We start from the raw sequence: 12,828 nt of genomic DNA on the forward strand, positions 1-12,828 counted from the left end.
GAGCTGAGCTGACTCGGACACTGCAGTGGTGGCCACAGGGCTGTCGAGACACGGGAGGGATCCAGCCAGTGGCAGCCTCTGCCCCCAGCCCAGGGGCGATCAGCCTGAGGCCAGTCACCAAGGTGGGCATCATTGTCCACCTCGACCACACAGCGGGGCTGCTGCGGGCTGACTCCACCAGGTGCCCTGTGACAGGCCTGCATCTGGGGCCAGCCCCCCAAACACGGTCCTAGGCACAGTGTTGGGAGCCCAGACCTAGGCTGCCTGGCTTTGAGCCTGGGCTCTACCACCCATCAACTGTGTGACTTACTCGTTGTGCCTCAGTGTCCTCATTTGTAAGAGATCCTAAAGTTCTGGTGAGGAGCACCGGAGAGGAGGTCTGCAGAGGCCCTAGGCGTACTGGGTAAATGCCAAAGCCCCTCTCCGCGGGGCGGGCGAGGGGAAGGAGTGCACGGAACCCCCTGCCAGACCAGCTGCCCCTCCCCGCCTGTGCTAGCGGATTCTCCAGCTGGTCACCAACAGGTCATGGTCTGGGGTGGGGGTGGCAAGGCCTGTGCTACATGGGGGGGTGGGGATTGGGGAGGCCATTCCAATCTCTGTGCCAATTCATAAATCCCAGGGCTGCTATTTTTAAGGGCCTGAAAGGCACCCTTTCTCTGGAGACCCCAGCCCATCACAATGGGGGCCTGTTCCCCTGCTGGGGATGTGATTTCATCTGGAGGAAATGTCTCAGAGGGGGGCGGGCAGAGGCTACTTCCTGGTCTGGGGCCACCACAAAGCACCTCCCCTGCCTCTCCTCCCCGGGGGCAAGGAGTGGGGCCCTCCAACAACCACAGTGGGCGTGGGGGTGGGCACAGCCTCCCTCCTGGGGGCTTCCAGGGCAGGCGGGTGCCTCCTCCAGCAGGGGCACGAGGCACTGCAGGGGCTCCTCCTGCCTGTGGTTGGGCCGCCAGCCCAGCCAGGTGTGATGGAGTGCCAGCGGCCCCCTCACATGGATGGAATGACAGGCGGCCCCAGGGAGCCTCCTTCTTCCCCCACCCACATGGCCCCATTTCCCAGCTGGTGATTCAGGCCCCCCGGGTTAAGCGTTCACCATTCTGGGAGGGCCTCTTTCAAAAGATGCAAAACATTCTTAAAATGCACATGCTGCTCCTCCTTTAAAAACCTTCTGTGTCGCTGTGGCCTGCAGGACCAGGTCCAAGGCATGTAGCTAAGGGCTCTGTCACCGGCAGGCTGTGCACAGGGCACGTGCCTGGCTCCTGAATCCGTGCATTCCTCTTCCCCTGGGCAGGAACACACTCCCCAGCCCTCAGAGATCCAGTGCCAGCCCTCCTTACATTGCCCCACCCTCCTTTCTCAACAGCCCTCCCCCCAAAGTGCTGCTCCCTAAAATCGCCCCATCAGGTGTCACTCCAGGTCTCCTGACAGGCAAAATCCAACTTGTCTTTCTAGACCCGGCAAAGTCACCTCCTCTCTGAAGCCCTTCCTAACAGCCCCGTCCACCCCACCTTCCTCTTAGGAACAGGCCGGACCCCTCACCCCCACGTGACACTGTCACACTGTCTTACAATTGGCTTGCTGACTCCTCAGAGCCTAGCCCTGCCCCAGCTCCACCGAGAGTCCAGGGGCCAGGGTCTGGCAGCGGCCATCTTTTCATCCATCTTTGCACCCCTCTAGAGAGAATGGTATTGTTGGCCTCCAGCCCCTCGGCCCCACCCCAGACCACCTCTCCATCCCCCTTGGGCAGCCACACCCTGTCACATGGCCCACAGCGGCTCCTTCCCTCTCAAGCTCACGGCCCTCCCTTCTGGGGAAACACCCCTCCCTTCCTGCCTGCAGACGGGCTCCCACCCCTGGGCCTTCCTGACGTGCAGGAGGAACCTTCTCCTCCTCTGGTCATCCCAGCTGTTCCGGGCTTTGGGTTCTTCCTCTACAAGGTGGGGCTGACTACATTCCTTACAAGGGGTGGCCAGAATGGACTGAGGTGATTAAAGGGGCTTTGTGGGTCGGGTGTGGTGACTCACGCCTGGAATCCCAGCACTTTGGGAGACCAAGGCAGGAGTATTGCTTGAGCCCAGGGGTTCGAGGCCAGCCTGGGCAACAGAGTGAAAACTTGTCTGTACAAAAAATAAAATAAAATAAAATAAATTAGCCAGGGCCAGGCTTGGAGGCTCAGTCTGAAATTCCAGCACTTTGGGAGGCCAAAGCACAGGGCACCGAGGCCAGTGGATTGCCTGAGCCTGCGGGTTTGAGACCCACCTGGGCAACTTGGTGAGACCTCATCTCTACAATAAATCAAAAAATTAGCCAGGCGTGGTAGCAGCGCCTGTAATTCCAGTTACTTGGAAGGCTGAGGCGGAAGGATCGCCGGAGCCCAGCAGGTCGAGGATATGGTGGCCATGAGCGTGCCACTTCACTTCAGCCTGGGCAACAGAGTGAGACTCCAACTCAAAAAAAAAAAAAAAATTAGACAGGTGAGCAGTCCCAGCTACTCGGGAGGCTGAGGTGGAAGGATCACTTGAGCCCAGGAGGTCGAGGTTGCTGTGAGCTGTGATCACACCACTGTACTCCAGCCTGGGAGACAGACCCCAACTCAAAAAATAAATAAATAAAAGGTTTTGCGTCAGTCCCTGCACACTCCAAGGATCTGCCCTTAGTAGTTGCTACACCCACAGGGCCCCAGCCTCTTGTGATGCGACCCATGACTGGCGCCAGGGCTCTGGACAATGCTGCTGGTACCCAGGACAGCCTCCTGCCTGTTGGAAGGGACTGGAATGAGCAGTACAAGCCCCGCCCGGGGAACCCACCAGGTTGGGCCTCACTCCCTAGTCCTAAGGGCAGGTTTCAAGGAGCAGAGCCCCTCAGCAGAAGGGCCCCCAGCACACAGGGATTTGAGAACTCTTGGGGGGAGGGAGGAGGCACCCCCTCAGTCCTCCAGGTAGACTTGCAGGAGACAGAGGTCACCTTGCTTGCCTGTGGTGGGGTCAGGGCACCGGCAGGCTGACAGGAAGCAGGACAAGACACTAGGGAGCCCCATCTCGGGGCACGACTAGCCCAGGACATTTCCTACCTGGCCAGAGGTGGCCTTAGGCACCCGGGCCCAGGGGATCTGCCTGACACCAGCTGAGCACTTCCTGTGCCCCAAGTCCCAAACTAACTGCCTTCAGTCATGGAGGCAGCAATCCACAAAAAGTGAGGGGTGGTTAAGAGCATATGCTCTAAAAACAGACTGCACCTGCATCTTGGCTCTGCCACTTACTGGCTGTGTGACCTTGGACAAGTCACTCAGCCGCTCTGTGCCTCAGTTTCCTCACCTCTAAAATGGGAATAAGGCTGCGTGCAGTGGCTCACACCTGTAATCCCAGCGCTTTGAGAGGCCAAGGCAGGAGACTGCTTGAGCCCAGGAGTTTGAGAGCAGCCTAGGCAACATAGCAAGACCTCATCTCTACAAAAAAAAAATCAAAAAATTAGCCAGGCATTGGTGGCATGCGCCTGTAATCCTAGCTGTTGGGAGACTGAGGCAGGAAGATCACCTGAGCACAGGAGGTCGAGGCTGCGGTGAGCCGCGATCGTGCTACTGCACTGCAGCCTGGGTGACGGAATGAAATCTTGACTTGAAAAATGAAAATGAAAATTTTAAAAATGAGGACAAGAAGAGTAGCTGCTCAGAATTATCACAAGGGTTAAATGAGTCATAAACTTAAAACAGCACCTGCCACATAGTAAGCGCTCAGCAAATACAGCCACTGCCTTTGGTATTATTCAAGAACGAGGAGATTGAGACTCAGGCTCTGCCCCGACACCATCCAGGGAGCAAGAAGCTGAGCAGGCAGGAGGCATTCCTGCTGTCTCTGAAGCCCACACTCAGTGTAGGAAGGCCAGAATCAGAGGGACACTCAGAACAGATCCACCACCCCTCCATAGGAGAGAAGATGCAGGGTCAGACAGGACACAGAGGGTTCAAGCTTTTCCCATGATGTCCACCCCTGCAGCGTCACCACACAGCCCCAGAACCCCTAAGCCAGCCCACTCCCTTCTCCAACCTCACAGAACACCCCACTCAAGCTCCAGCGGAAACACTACCATTAACAGAGAGTCAGTCGTGGTGGCTCCTGCCTGTAACCCAGCACTTTGGGAGGCCGAGGCAGGAGGATCACTTGAGGCCAGGAGCTCGAGACCAGGCTGGGCAACATAGTGAGGCCTAGTCTCAATAAAAAACAAAAACCAGAGCATCACCCCAGGGAGTCTGGGCTGAGATCCTCTCTTTCAGGCTCTTGCTTGAGGTTGCCTGACCCTCCTTGAAGCCAGCAAATTTCTTATGTACTCCCTCACTGGAGAGAAATCTGTGGGTCTTCGTCCATGGCTGGCTCACAGGCCTCCTGTGTGGTGGCATCCCTATCGCTCTGTAGCCAGTCTGGCGAAGGAGAGGAGACTCTTGGACCCAGAGCCACCTTCCCCGGGGCCCATTTACTTCTGCCTGCTGGGCAGGTTCAACCACACCCTAGAACTGCCTGGTCCTGGACCAAAAGCAGCATGCCCAGGACGCTCTTCTAGGTCTCATTCAGCCAAAAGAGAAGGCTGGGAGGATGAAGCCCCTGCACATGGGTGAGCCATGAGGACCCTCAGAGTTGCTGAATGTAAAACCATCACTAGACACTGAACTTCCTGGTAGCCAAAGGAAAAGGGGAAACTGGCATGTCTGTAAGGGTTCTTGCATCTCTGCAGGAGTTTTTGATCCTGACAGGAGCACCCAGGACTCCTATTTCCATGAAGGATGGGGTTCCCACGTGAAAGGGCTTTGGAATTGGAAGGCACATCAGGATGCCGGCTGCCTACATGCCTTCTCAGGCTGTTTGATTCTGAGTATGACAATAGTGGGCCCTGGAGCATGTCTAGTCGGGAGGGAGGGCTGTGATTTTGGGGAACTAACCATAGTGAGACGGGGCCCCAGCAGCATGCAGGGCAAATGGAGTACCCCTGCCCAGTAGGGGCGTTGGTTCAGAGACACTTCCCAGGGGAGGCCAGCTTTCCAAGCTCGCAGCCTGGCCAAGGTGGCCTGTGAACAGTCCACTCTCTCTAGCACAGGCTTTGGTGGCAGTGACCTTGCAGCCCTACCGCTCTGCGGAGCGTGACTGTGTGAGCCAGTTAACCTCTCTGCACTGGCTTAAAATTGGCCAGAGAGCAGATGGAGGGATCGGCATAGTGACCAGGGTCATTCTGTGATGCAGCAAGGTGGAGTCCCAGGATGCTGAGGGGAGAGGGAGTTCAGTTCACCTCTAAGATGGGACTGGGCTGTTTTGGCCCTTCTTTAAAAAAAAAAAAAGTAGGCCGGGCTCGGTGGCTCAGCCTGTAATCCCGTGCTTTGGGAGGCTGAGGTGAGTGGATTGCCTGAGCCCATGGGTTCGAGATCTGCCTGGGCAACTTGGTGAGACCTCATCTCTACAATAAATTAAAAAATTAGCCGGGCATGGTAGCAAGTGCCTGTGGTTCCAGCTACTTGGAAGGTGAAGGCGGAAGGATCACCGGAGCCTAGCAGGTTGAGGCTGAGGTGGCCGGGAGCAGCCACTGCACTCCAGTCTGGACGACAGAGTGAGACTCCAACTCAAAAAAAAAAAAAAAAGTATATATATATAATTTTTGTATTGGAGAAATAGGGTCTTACTATGTTACCGAGGCTGGTCTCAAACTCCTGGCCTCAAGGGATCCTCCCACCTTGGCTTCCCAAAGTGCCGGGAACACAGGAGTGAGCCACTGTGCCTGCCTGTTTTGGTCCTTCTAACATACAGTGTCCCGGCCCTTACTAAGCCCTTTGCAAACATGGACTCCTCCATTCCTTGCGACAGTTCTGCAGTAGAGCTGAAGGGACTTGCCCACGGCCACGCAGCCTAGTTCCAGAGCCTGTGTCTTGACCCTGACACGCTGCTTCTGAGGAACATGATTCTGTTAAATGCCTGTTTCTGAACCCAGTGGCTGGCTTCAAGCCTCCCCTTATAGACAGGGGAGGTCTCTGGGTCTTCATCTGGCTCCAGACTCACAATCACACCACCACATGGGACAGTGCTGGCCCCATTCTGCAGATGAGGAAAACCGAGCCCTGAGGAGTTCCCCGGAGTAGGCGTAGAACCGGGAGAGGGTACAGTGCAGAAACCCTTTGTGTGACATCTCACCATAGCCTTATCAGGCTGGAGGGGTATCATCCTAGCTCTCCAGATCAGGAAACCGAGGTTCAGAGAGGCAATACGATCTGCCTGAAGACTCTCGTGAGAATGTGGCAGAGCTGAGATTTCCAGCAGCTGCCCTGAGTTACTTGCAAGGAAAAAAGCCCTCTCTGCCTCCGTCAGTCTGACTCCTTATTCTCACACACACACAGACAGAAAGACCCACACGTCCCACCCAAGTTCCCAGGGCTGCGGGACCTTCCCCTTCTTCCCAGGTCTGCAGCCCACCAGGAGCGACCGAGGGGCTGGCCTCTGAGAGCACAGGAAAGGGGAAGGTCACAGGGGAGATGACAGAGAGAAAGCACAAGTGGGCTGGGGCCACGTGCGCCACCAGCCCAGCCTGTGCCCGGGTATGTGCAGCCCAAGTTAGGGCCCTGAAAGCTGCTACTTTTCACACATCAGCTGTGCTGGAGCAGAAGGCAGTGCCAGCCTGCCCAGGGCCGGCTCTCAGCAGGAGATGGGTCCTCACACGCCCAGGCCCAGCGATGAAGCCGAGTGCCGGTGCAGTCGGGGGCAGGAGTGGGAGGCCACGGACATGTGTGCCCTCCCACTGCTACCCTGGGTCTCAGGCTAACAAGCAGCCCCACCCTCCCCCAAGATGGCCTGGAAGGACCAAGGGAGGTGCCCCCTCCACCCTCAGTCTCCATGCCAGCCACACCGTGATCCTCACTGCCACCCTGTGGGTGGGTCTGGCCGTTCTCAAGTCATAGGTGGGAAAACTGAGACGCCGAGAGGTAAAGGGACCTGGTGGGTGAGTGGCCAAGTCGGGTTTGAAGCCAGGTCTACCTGCTATATTTTCTCTGGAACACGGATGTCATGTTGGCTCGAGACTCCTCCCTGCAAGAGAGCAATCGGGGAGCCAGGCACAGAGCTCAGGAAGAGGACAAAAAGGCCACTTGGGATGATGCCTACAGCCATCTTGGGCCAAAGCCAACAATTATTCAAACATGGGCTTATTTTTTTTAAATGCTTACATAGCATTTACTATATGCTGGATACCATAGCAAGCAGTTCACAAGATTACCTACTTTAATGTAATCCTTTTAACAACCCTCTTATCCCCATTTAATGGATGAGGAAACTGAGACCCAGAGAGGTAAAGTTATTTGGCCAAAGTCACTCAGCTTGTAGGCACCAGAGCCGGGCATGAGCTCCAGCCCAGCTCCAGCCCTCCCAGGAGTCTTCCCCAGGGCACCATTTATCGCGGCCCGGCTCCTTGTTCTCACACTAATTATTTTCCACTCGTCTACAATGAACAGAATTCGCCATCTGCCACCAGCCCTGCTACTGACACCAGCCAACTCCCTGGGAATCAATTGGGGCCTTTTGTTTCCTGCTGGTTGTTCTGGAAGGGTGGCTGGCTGCTGGGGAATGGGAAGGGAGGTCCCGGGAGGGCAGCAGGACCCTTTCCTGACAGCCAGGAAGGGTCTTCCTTCCGCCCCCAGCCTCCCTCAGCCTCTCCTCCTGGACCATACCCGTTCCGTCCTGGGCTCCAATGTATGTTTCCAGTAGTGGAGGGAGTCCCCAGGCTCGGGCCGGGCCAGGTTTGGCTTCTGGACTCTTCCTTGGAGGCTGTTTTCTGGAAACTCAGGACCTGTCCATGTCCCACACTCCTTCCAGTGCCGGGGACTGAGGTGGCCTGGAGCACCCCAGACAGGCGGTGGCACTGGCCTCTGCCCTCCAAGCCCTCTTGGCCCAGGCTGACAGTGCCTGCACTGGGTGGCACGGGGCCATTTCTCCTGCCTCTGTGTGGGGAAGGGTACAGCCAGGCAGGCTGCTGGCACCCATCCCTGGCTCCCTTTCCACACTGCCCCTGTGTTCTCACTCCCCTCGTGCTCTGACATGTCTGTACCTCGTTCTCCCCAGAACCCTCCTTTCTCAGAGGTGTTGACCTGGAGGGTGGCATCCAGTGAACCGACCAAGGCTTACCCTCTGGCCCTGGAGGGCACAACCCTGGGATTTTTGTTTTTTTATTTTTTATTTTTTTTTATTATTATTATTATTATTTGAGTTGAAGTCTCACTCTGTCACCCAGACTGGAGTGCAGTGGCCACTCCCAGCCACCGCAGCCTCGCCTGCTGGGCTCCGGCGATCCTTCTGCCTCAGCCTTCCAAATAACTGGAACTAGAGGCGCGCGCTACCATGCCTGGCTAATTTTTTATTTATTGTAGAGATAAGGGCCCACCAAGTTGCCCAGGCAGGTTTCGAACCCGCGGGCTCAGGCAATCCACTCACCTCGGCCTCCCAAAGCACGGGATTACAGGCTGAGCCACCGAACCCTGCCTGTTTTTTTATTTTTGAATCAGAGTTTCACTCTATCACCCAGGCTGGAGGGCAGTGGCACACTCACAGCCACCGCAGCCTCAACCTGCTGGGCTCAGGTGATCCTTCCGCCTCAGTCTTCCAAGTAGCTAGAACTACAGGTATGTGCCACCACGTCCGGCTAATTTTTCTTGATTTATTGTAGAGATGAGGTCTCACCAAGTGACCCAGGCTGGTCTTGAACCCATGGGCTCAGGCAATCCTCTCACCTCGGTCTCCCAAAGTGCTGGGATTACAGGAGTGAGCCACTATACCCGGCCAACAGCCCTGGGTTTGAGTCTTGGTTCCACCACTTCTAGTAGCCTGTGACCCATACTTCTCTGAGCCTTAGTTTCCTCATCTGCAAAATGGGACGATGAAGGTATTCATTTCCCAGGGAGTCATGAGTAAATGAAATACGCACATGAAGCACTCAGCTCACAGAAAGTACTTGCTGTTGTCATGATGATTTATTAATCATCTCTCCCCAGTGTGTGCAGAGCCTGCTCACTGCATCCAGCACCTGCTCCTGCATGGCAGGGCCGGTGACTCTCCGAGGTCTCAGTCAACCCTCCAAGCAGGTGACCAGGCTGACCCTCACCTGCCTTCACCCTCTAACCTACGCGATCTTCTGACCTACCTTCTGGGCAGGAATGATGGCATCTCCCAGAACTCCTGCCTGCCCACACTGGCACCGCCCCTTTTCATCCACAACATGCTTTGGGAGGGGAATCACCACCCCACAGGACAGCTTGGACCACGAGGCTCTAGAACGCTCTAAAGTCCGAGTTCCTGCAGCGATGCCTGCGTCTCCTGCCTGTGTGTCTGAGTTTCAGGATGTCGCACAGTGGGCCCCTTCCCAGCTCAGATTCAGGATGCCCCAGGGTCAAGGGGCCCAGCTTGGCTGCCCTTCTAGCATTCCTCTCGCTCCGCCCAGTCCATTCCCCCAGGGCCGCCCCCTCTCCTGGAGCTAGGAGCTGCTCCCCAGAAGGCCCCCCTGCGAGGTAGTTCACCAGCTCCCAGCAGGAATCCCAGAGCTCTGCAGAGCTTCCTTGAGAGGGGACTCATCCTGGAGCTGGAAACACCTCAACACCTCGGAGAGGAATTAGCACCTTCCACTTCATGAGGGGCCCCCTCATGAGGCTGTTAATGAGATGCTAAGTGGGCACACCTAGGTTGACACCTGCCCCCTGGAGGCCCCCCTTGCCCAGCGTACCCTGAGCCACCGTCCGCTGCCTCCTCAGGCTATGGGCTGGCCCTCAGGGCCTGGCCTGCTTGGGTGCATGCTGCTCAGACTCTCAGAGGTTCCGTGGGCCACCTCCCCGTGCACACGGCCATCTAGGGCACAGGCCAGCCGCTCAGACTATTGGGTTTCACTTCACCCATTCCCCAGGCACCTAGGAAGCATGCAGGGATCGAGTGACTGCGTAACAGGAGTCTTTCCCCAGGGGAGGAGGGTTGCAAGCCCTAGATGGGACAGGAAGGGCTGGCGTCCCTTGGCCCCATGGAGACTGGAGAAGGCAGTGATATCTGCTGCCAGCAACAACACACAGGCGGCATGCCAGTCTCCTCCCTCTTTGGCCCTCCTCTCCTTCTGTGCCCTTCCTGTCCCTCAGCACTCTTCAGAGTGGGTTTCTGGATGACCTCAGGGACCCTTGATGAGGGGAGGTGACCACAGCAGGCAGGCTTCCAGGGGGCTTGCAGGCCACGGCAATTAGAGCAGTTCATCAGCTGCTTTACACATCAGGCTTCCTTGTGACACTGCTTGAATGAAGCAGTTTCCATGCTTAAAAACATCTGAAAGCTGCTGGGTGAGGTGGCTCATGCCTATAATCCCAGCACTTTGGAAGGCTGAGGCAGGAAGATTGCTCGAGCCCAGAAGTTCAAGACAAGCCTGAGCAACATAGCGACCTCGTCTCTACAAAAAACTAACAACAAAAAAAATCAAAAAATTAGCTGGGCACAGTGGTTCATGCCTATAGTCCCAGCTACTCAGGAAGTTGAGGTGGAGGGATCGCCTGAGTCCAGGAAGTCAAGGATGTGGTCAGGGCATGCTAGTCTAGGTGAGAGTGTGAGATCCCCGACTCAAAAAACAAAGTCTGAAAGCCACTGGACGGGATGAGCTCTCAGGTCCATTCTGGCCTTGACTTTCAGAGTTCTGCTTGCAGGATGGCCAAGGGGAGAGACTCCATACAAGCCCTGAGCTCATGCAACCAGCACACGTCTCCCCCCTTGCCTGAAAGGAGGGTAGAAGGGACCACAAAAGAAGACACTGGCCCAGGAGCTCCGAGCCAGGGCCTATCCTTCAGACCTCCCCGTTCTAACCCACCCTCCAGGCATGACAAAGCTGGGCCTGATAACAAAGCCCCTAGGAAGGGGCCAGGCTCAGCAGGGCCTCTGACCTGGGAGGAGGATGAGGCTAGACGGTTTTGGTCCTAGTGCCTCGATTTACTCAGGCGCCCATAGAGCTCCAACCTTTGATGTCCAATGCAGGGGCTAGCCACTTCCGGGAATGAAGCTGCTCCCATCTCCTGTCTGCAAAACAGCATGATGATGATGACAGTGCCTCCCTCGCAGGGCTGCTGGGAGGGCGACGGGAGTTAAAAGTTGTCAAGTGTTGAGAGCAGGCTCTGGCTTGGAGGAGGCACTGGGTAACATGCAGTTTTAATTCAATCAGCCCCCTACTCAATAGCATATGATGCCTCCTAAATGCCTTTGAAATAAAATTAACACTCCCAAACATTAACTATAAAGCTCTCCACCAACCACACCCCACCCACCAGGGCCCTGCCCAAGCACCCAGACCCTCCACCACGTCCACCCCATCCCTGCCAGCCACGCCCACCCACCCGCTCACCCCTGAGTGCACCCTGTGCCCGGGTGTTTCTTCCTCTCCAGAGGGCCCCACTGGCTTCGGGTGCTCCTCCCTGGAGGCCTCGGAGGCCTGCTTGGGTGCCTGTCCCCAGGTGGCCTTACGCCCCGCCCCGGGTGATTGACCTACGCGGATCAGTTGAGTTGGTGGCCCACTTTCCTGTGGGTTTCTGGTGCGTGTGCCTCACCGTCTCTGTTACACCGGAGGGTCCCAAGGAGGAGACCTTGGCCTCCACCTGCTTCTCTGCTTGGAGGCTGGAAATGGGAGTGGGGGCAAGGAAGGGAGCGCGGGGCCTCCAGATGGGGGCAACAACCCCCTCAGACCCCTGGTAAGCTCAGCCTTCCGCCTGCCTGGGTAGGACCCACTACCCACCTGCTCTGGGCAGGTGAGGGCCAGCAGAGCAGGGGCCCAGCTTGCTTGACCTCTGACCTGAGTTTGGCATCACTTTCCTTCCCAAGGGACTCACCCTAGGGAGCCTGGGGCCCCAGTCTTGCCACCCTGTCACGTCTGTGGCAGTGCCTCTTGGTCTGCTTCCTGGGTATGGCTGGACAGCCCAGATGACCACAGGTGGGGACTGCTCCCTCCAGCTCCACTCCATGAGGCACCGCAGGGAGATAATGGGCAGTTGGCAGCCTCATCTCCACCGGCCCGGGGCTGGGGCCCTCAACTACCTGCAGCCACCACGAGGCTTGCCTCTCACTGGCCCAGTCAGCCCGAGGGAGGTCAGCGAAGCTGCCCTAGCTCCAGGGGACGAACCTTTCAATGAAGGAGCTGAGACAACAGACAAGGGAGAGCAGGACGGCCCCGGCGCTGAGTGTTAATGGGATGCCCAGCTGGGGCCATCAAGCCAGACAAGGTCCTGGCGAGACCGGGTCCCCTGCTGGGCAGAAAGTAGCACCTTGTCTCCTCCAGGGCTTGGGGAAGCAATGTGACAATGCCTGCTTCCTCAGCAGGCTCGGTCTGTCCCTGCTTATCTGGAGTGGGGGTGGCAGTGAAGGAGTTGGCAAGAGCTAGGGGACCCAAGGGGGGTCAGCCTGCGTCAGAGCTCATGCTGACTTCTCCACCCTCGGTGGCTGCTGGCTGCTATAAATACCGCTCCTGTCTCTGGATGTTGCAGGAGATGACCTAGAATCACCACTCTGGGGCCTCCTGGGTGCCCCCCACAGGTTGCAGACAGAGCCTGCCTGACCAGAACATCTTTGCAGCCCTCCTTACAGCCCAAGAGCCCGCCCCTGCCCGCAGCAGGGTTCCCAGCCAGGGGTAAAACCCCAACACAGGCAGACAGTGGTGGCTTCCAAGCCCTGAGCTGCCTATGACCGGCATTTCTATCATCTTCGTGGGCACGGCACTGAGGACATCAGGACCCCGGAGAGCCCCAGAAGATATATGGCTCCCAGGGATGTCTGCTTGGCCTGACACCTGCTGCCATCCGTGCCC

The 12,828-nt window shown here is 57.1% G+C and overlaps 1 protein-coding gene across 1 annotated transcript in view; it reads right to left on the bottom strand.

Moving 5' to 3' along the window:
- Nucleotides 1-12,084, bottom strand: part of DAGLA (diacylglycerol lipase alpha) — a 15,523-nt gene extending 3,439 nt beyond the window's left edge. Inside the window, exon 1 of the mRNA XM_008048053.1 lies at nucleotides 12,073-12,084. The gene's annotated coding sequence lies outside the window, so the exon portion shown is untranslated. The remainder of the gene's footprint in view (nucleotides 1-12,072) is intronic.
- Nucleotides 12,085-12,828: the final 744 nt, after the last annotated feature.

This window comes from Carlito syrichta, unplaced genomic scaffold (genome assembly GCF_000164805.1).
Source record: "Carlito syrichta isolate Samal-C Ts95f unplaced genomic scaffold, Tarsius_syrichta-2.0.1 Scaffold120490, whole genome shotgun sequence".
Lineage (NCBI taxonomy): Eukaryota > Metazoa > Chordata > Mammalia > Primates > Tarsiidae > Carlito > Carlito syrichta.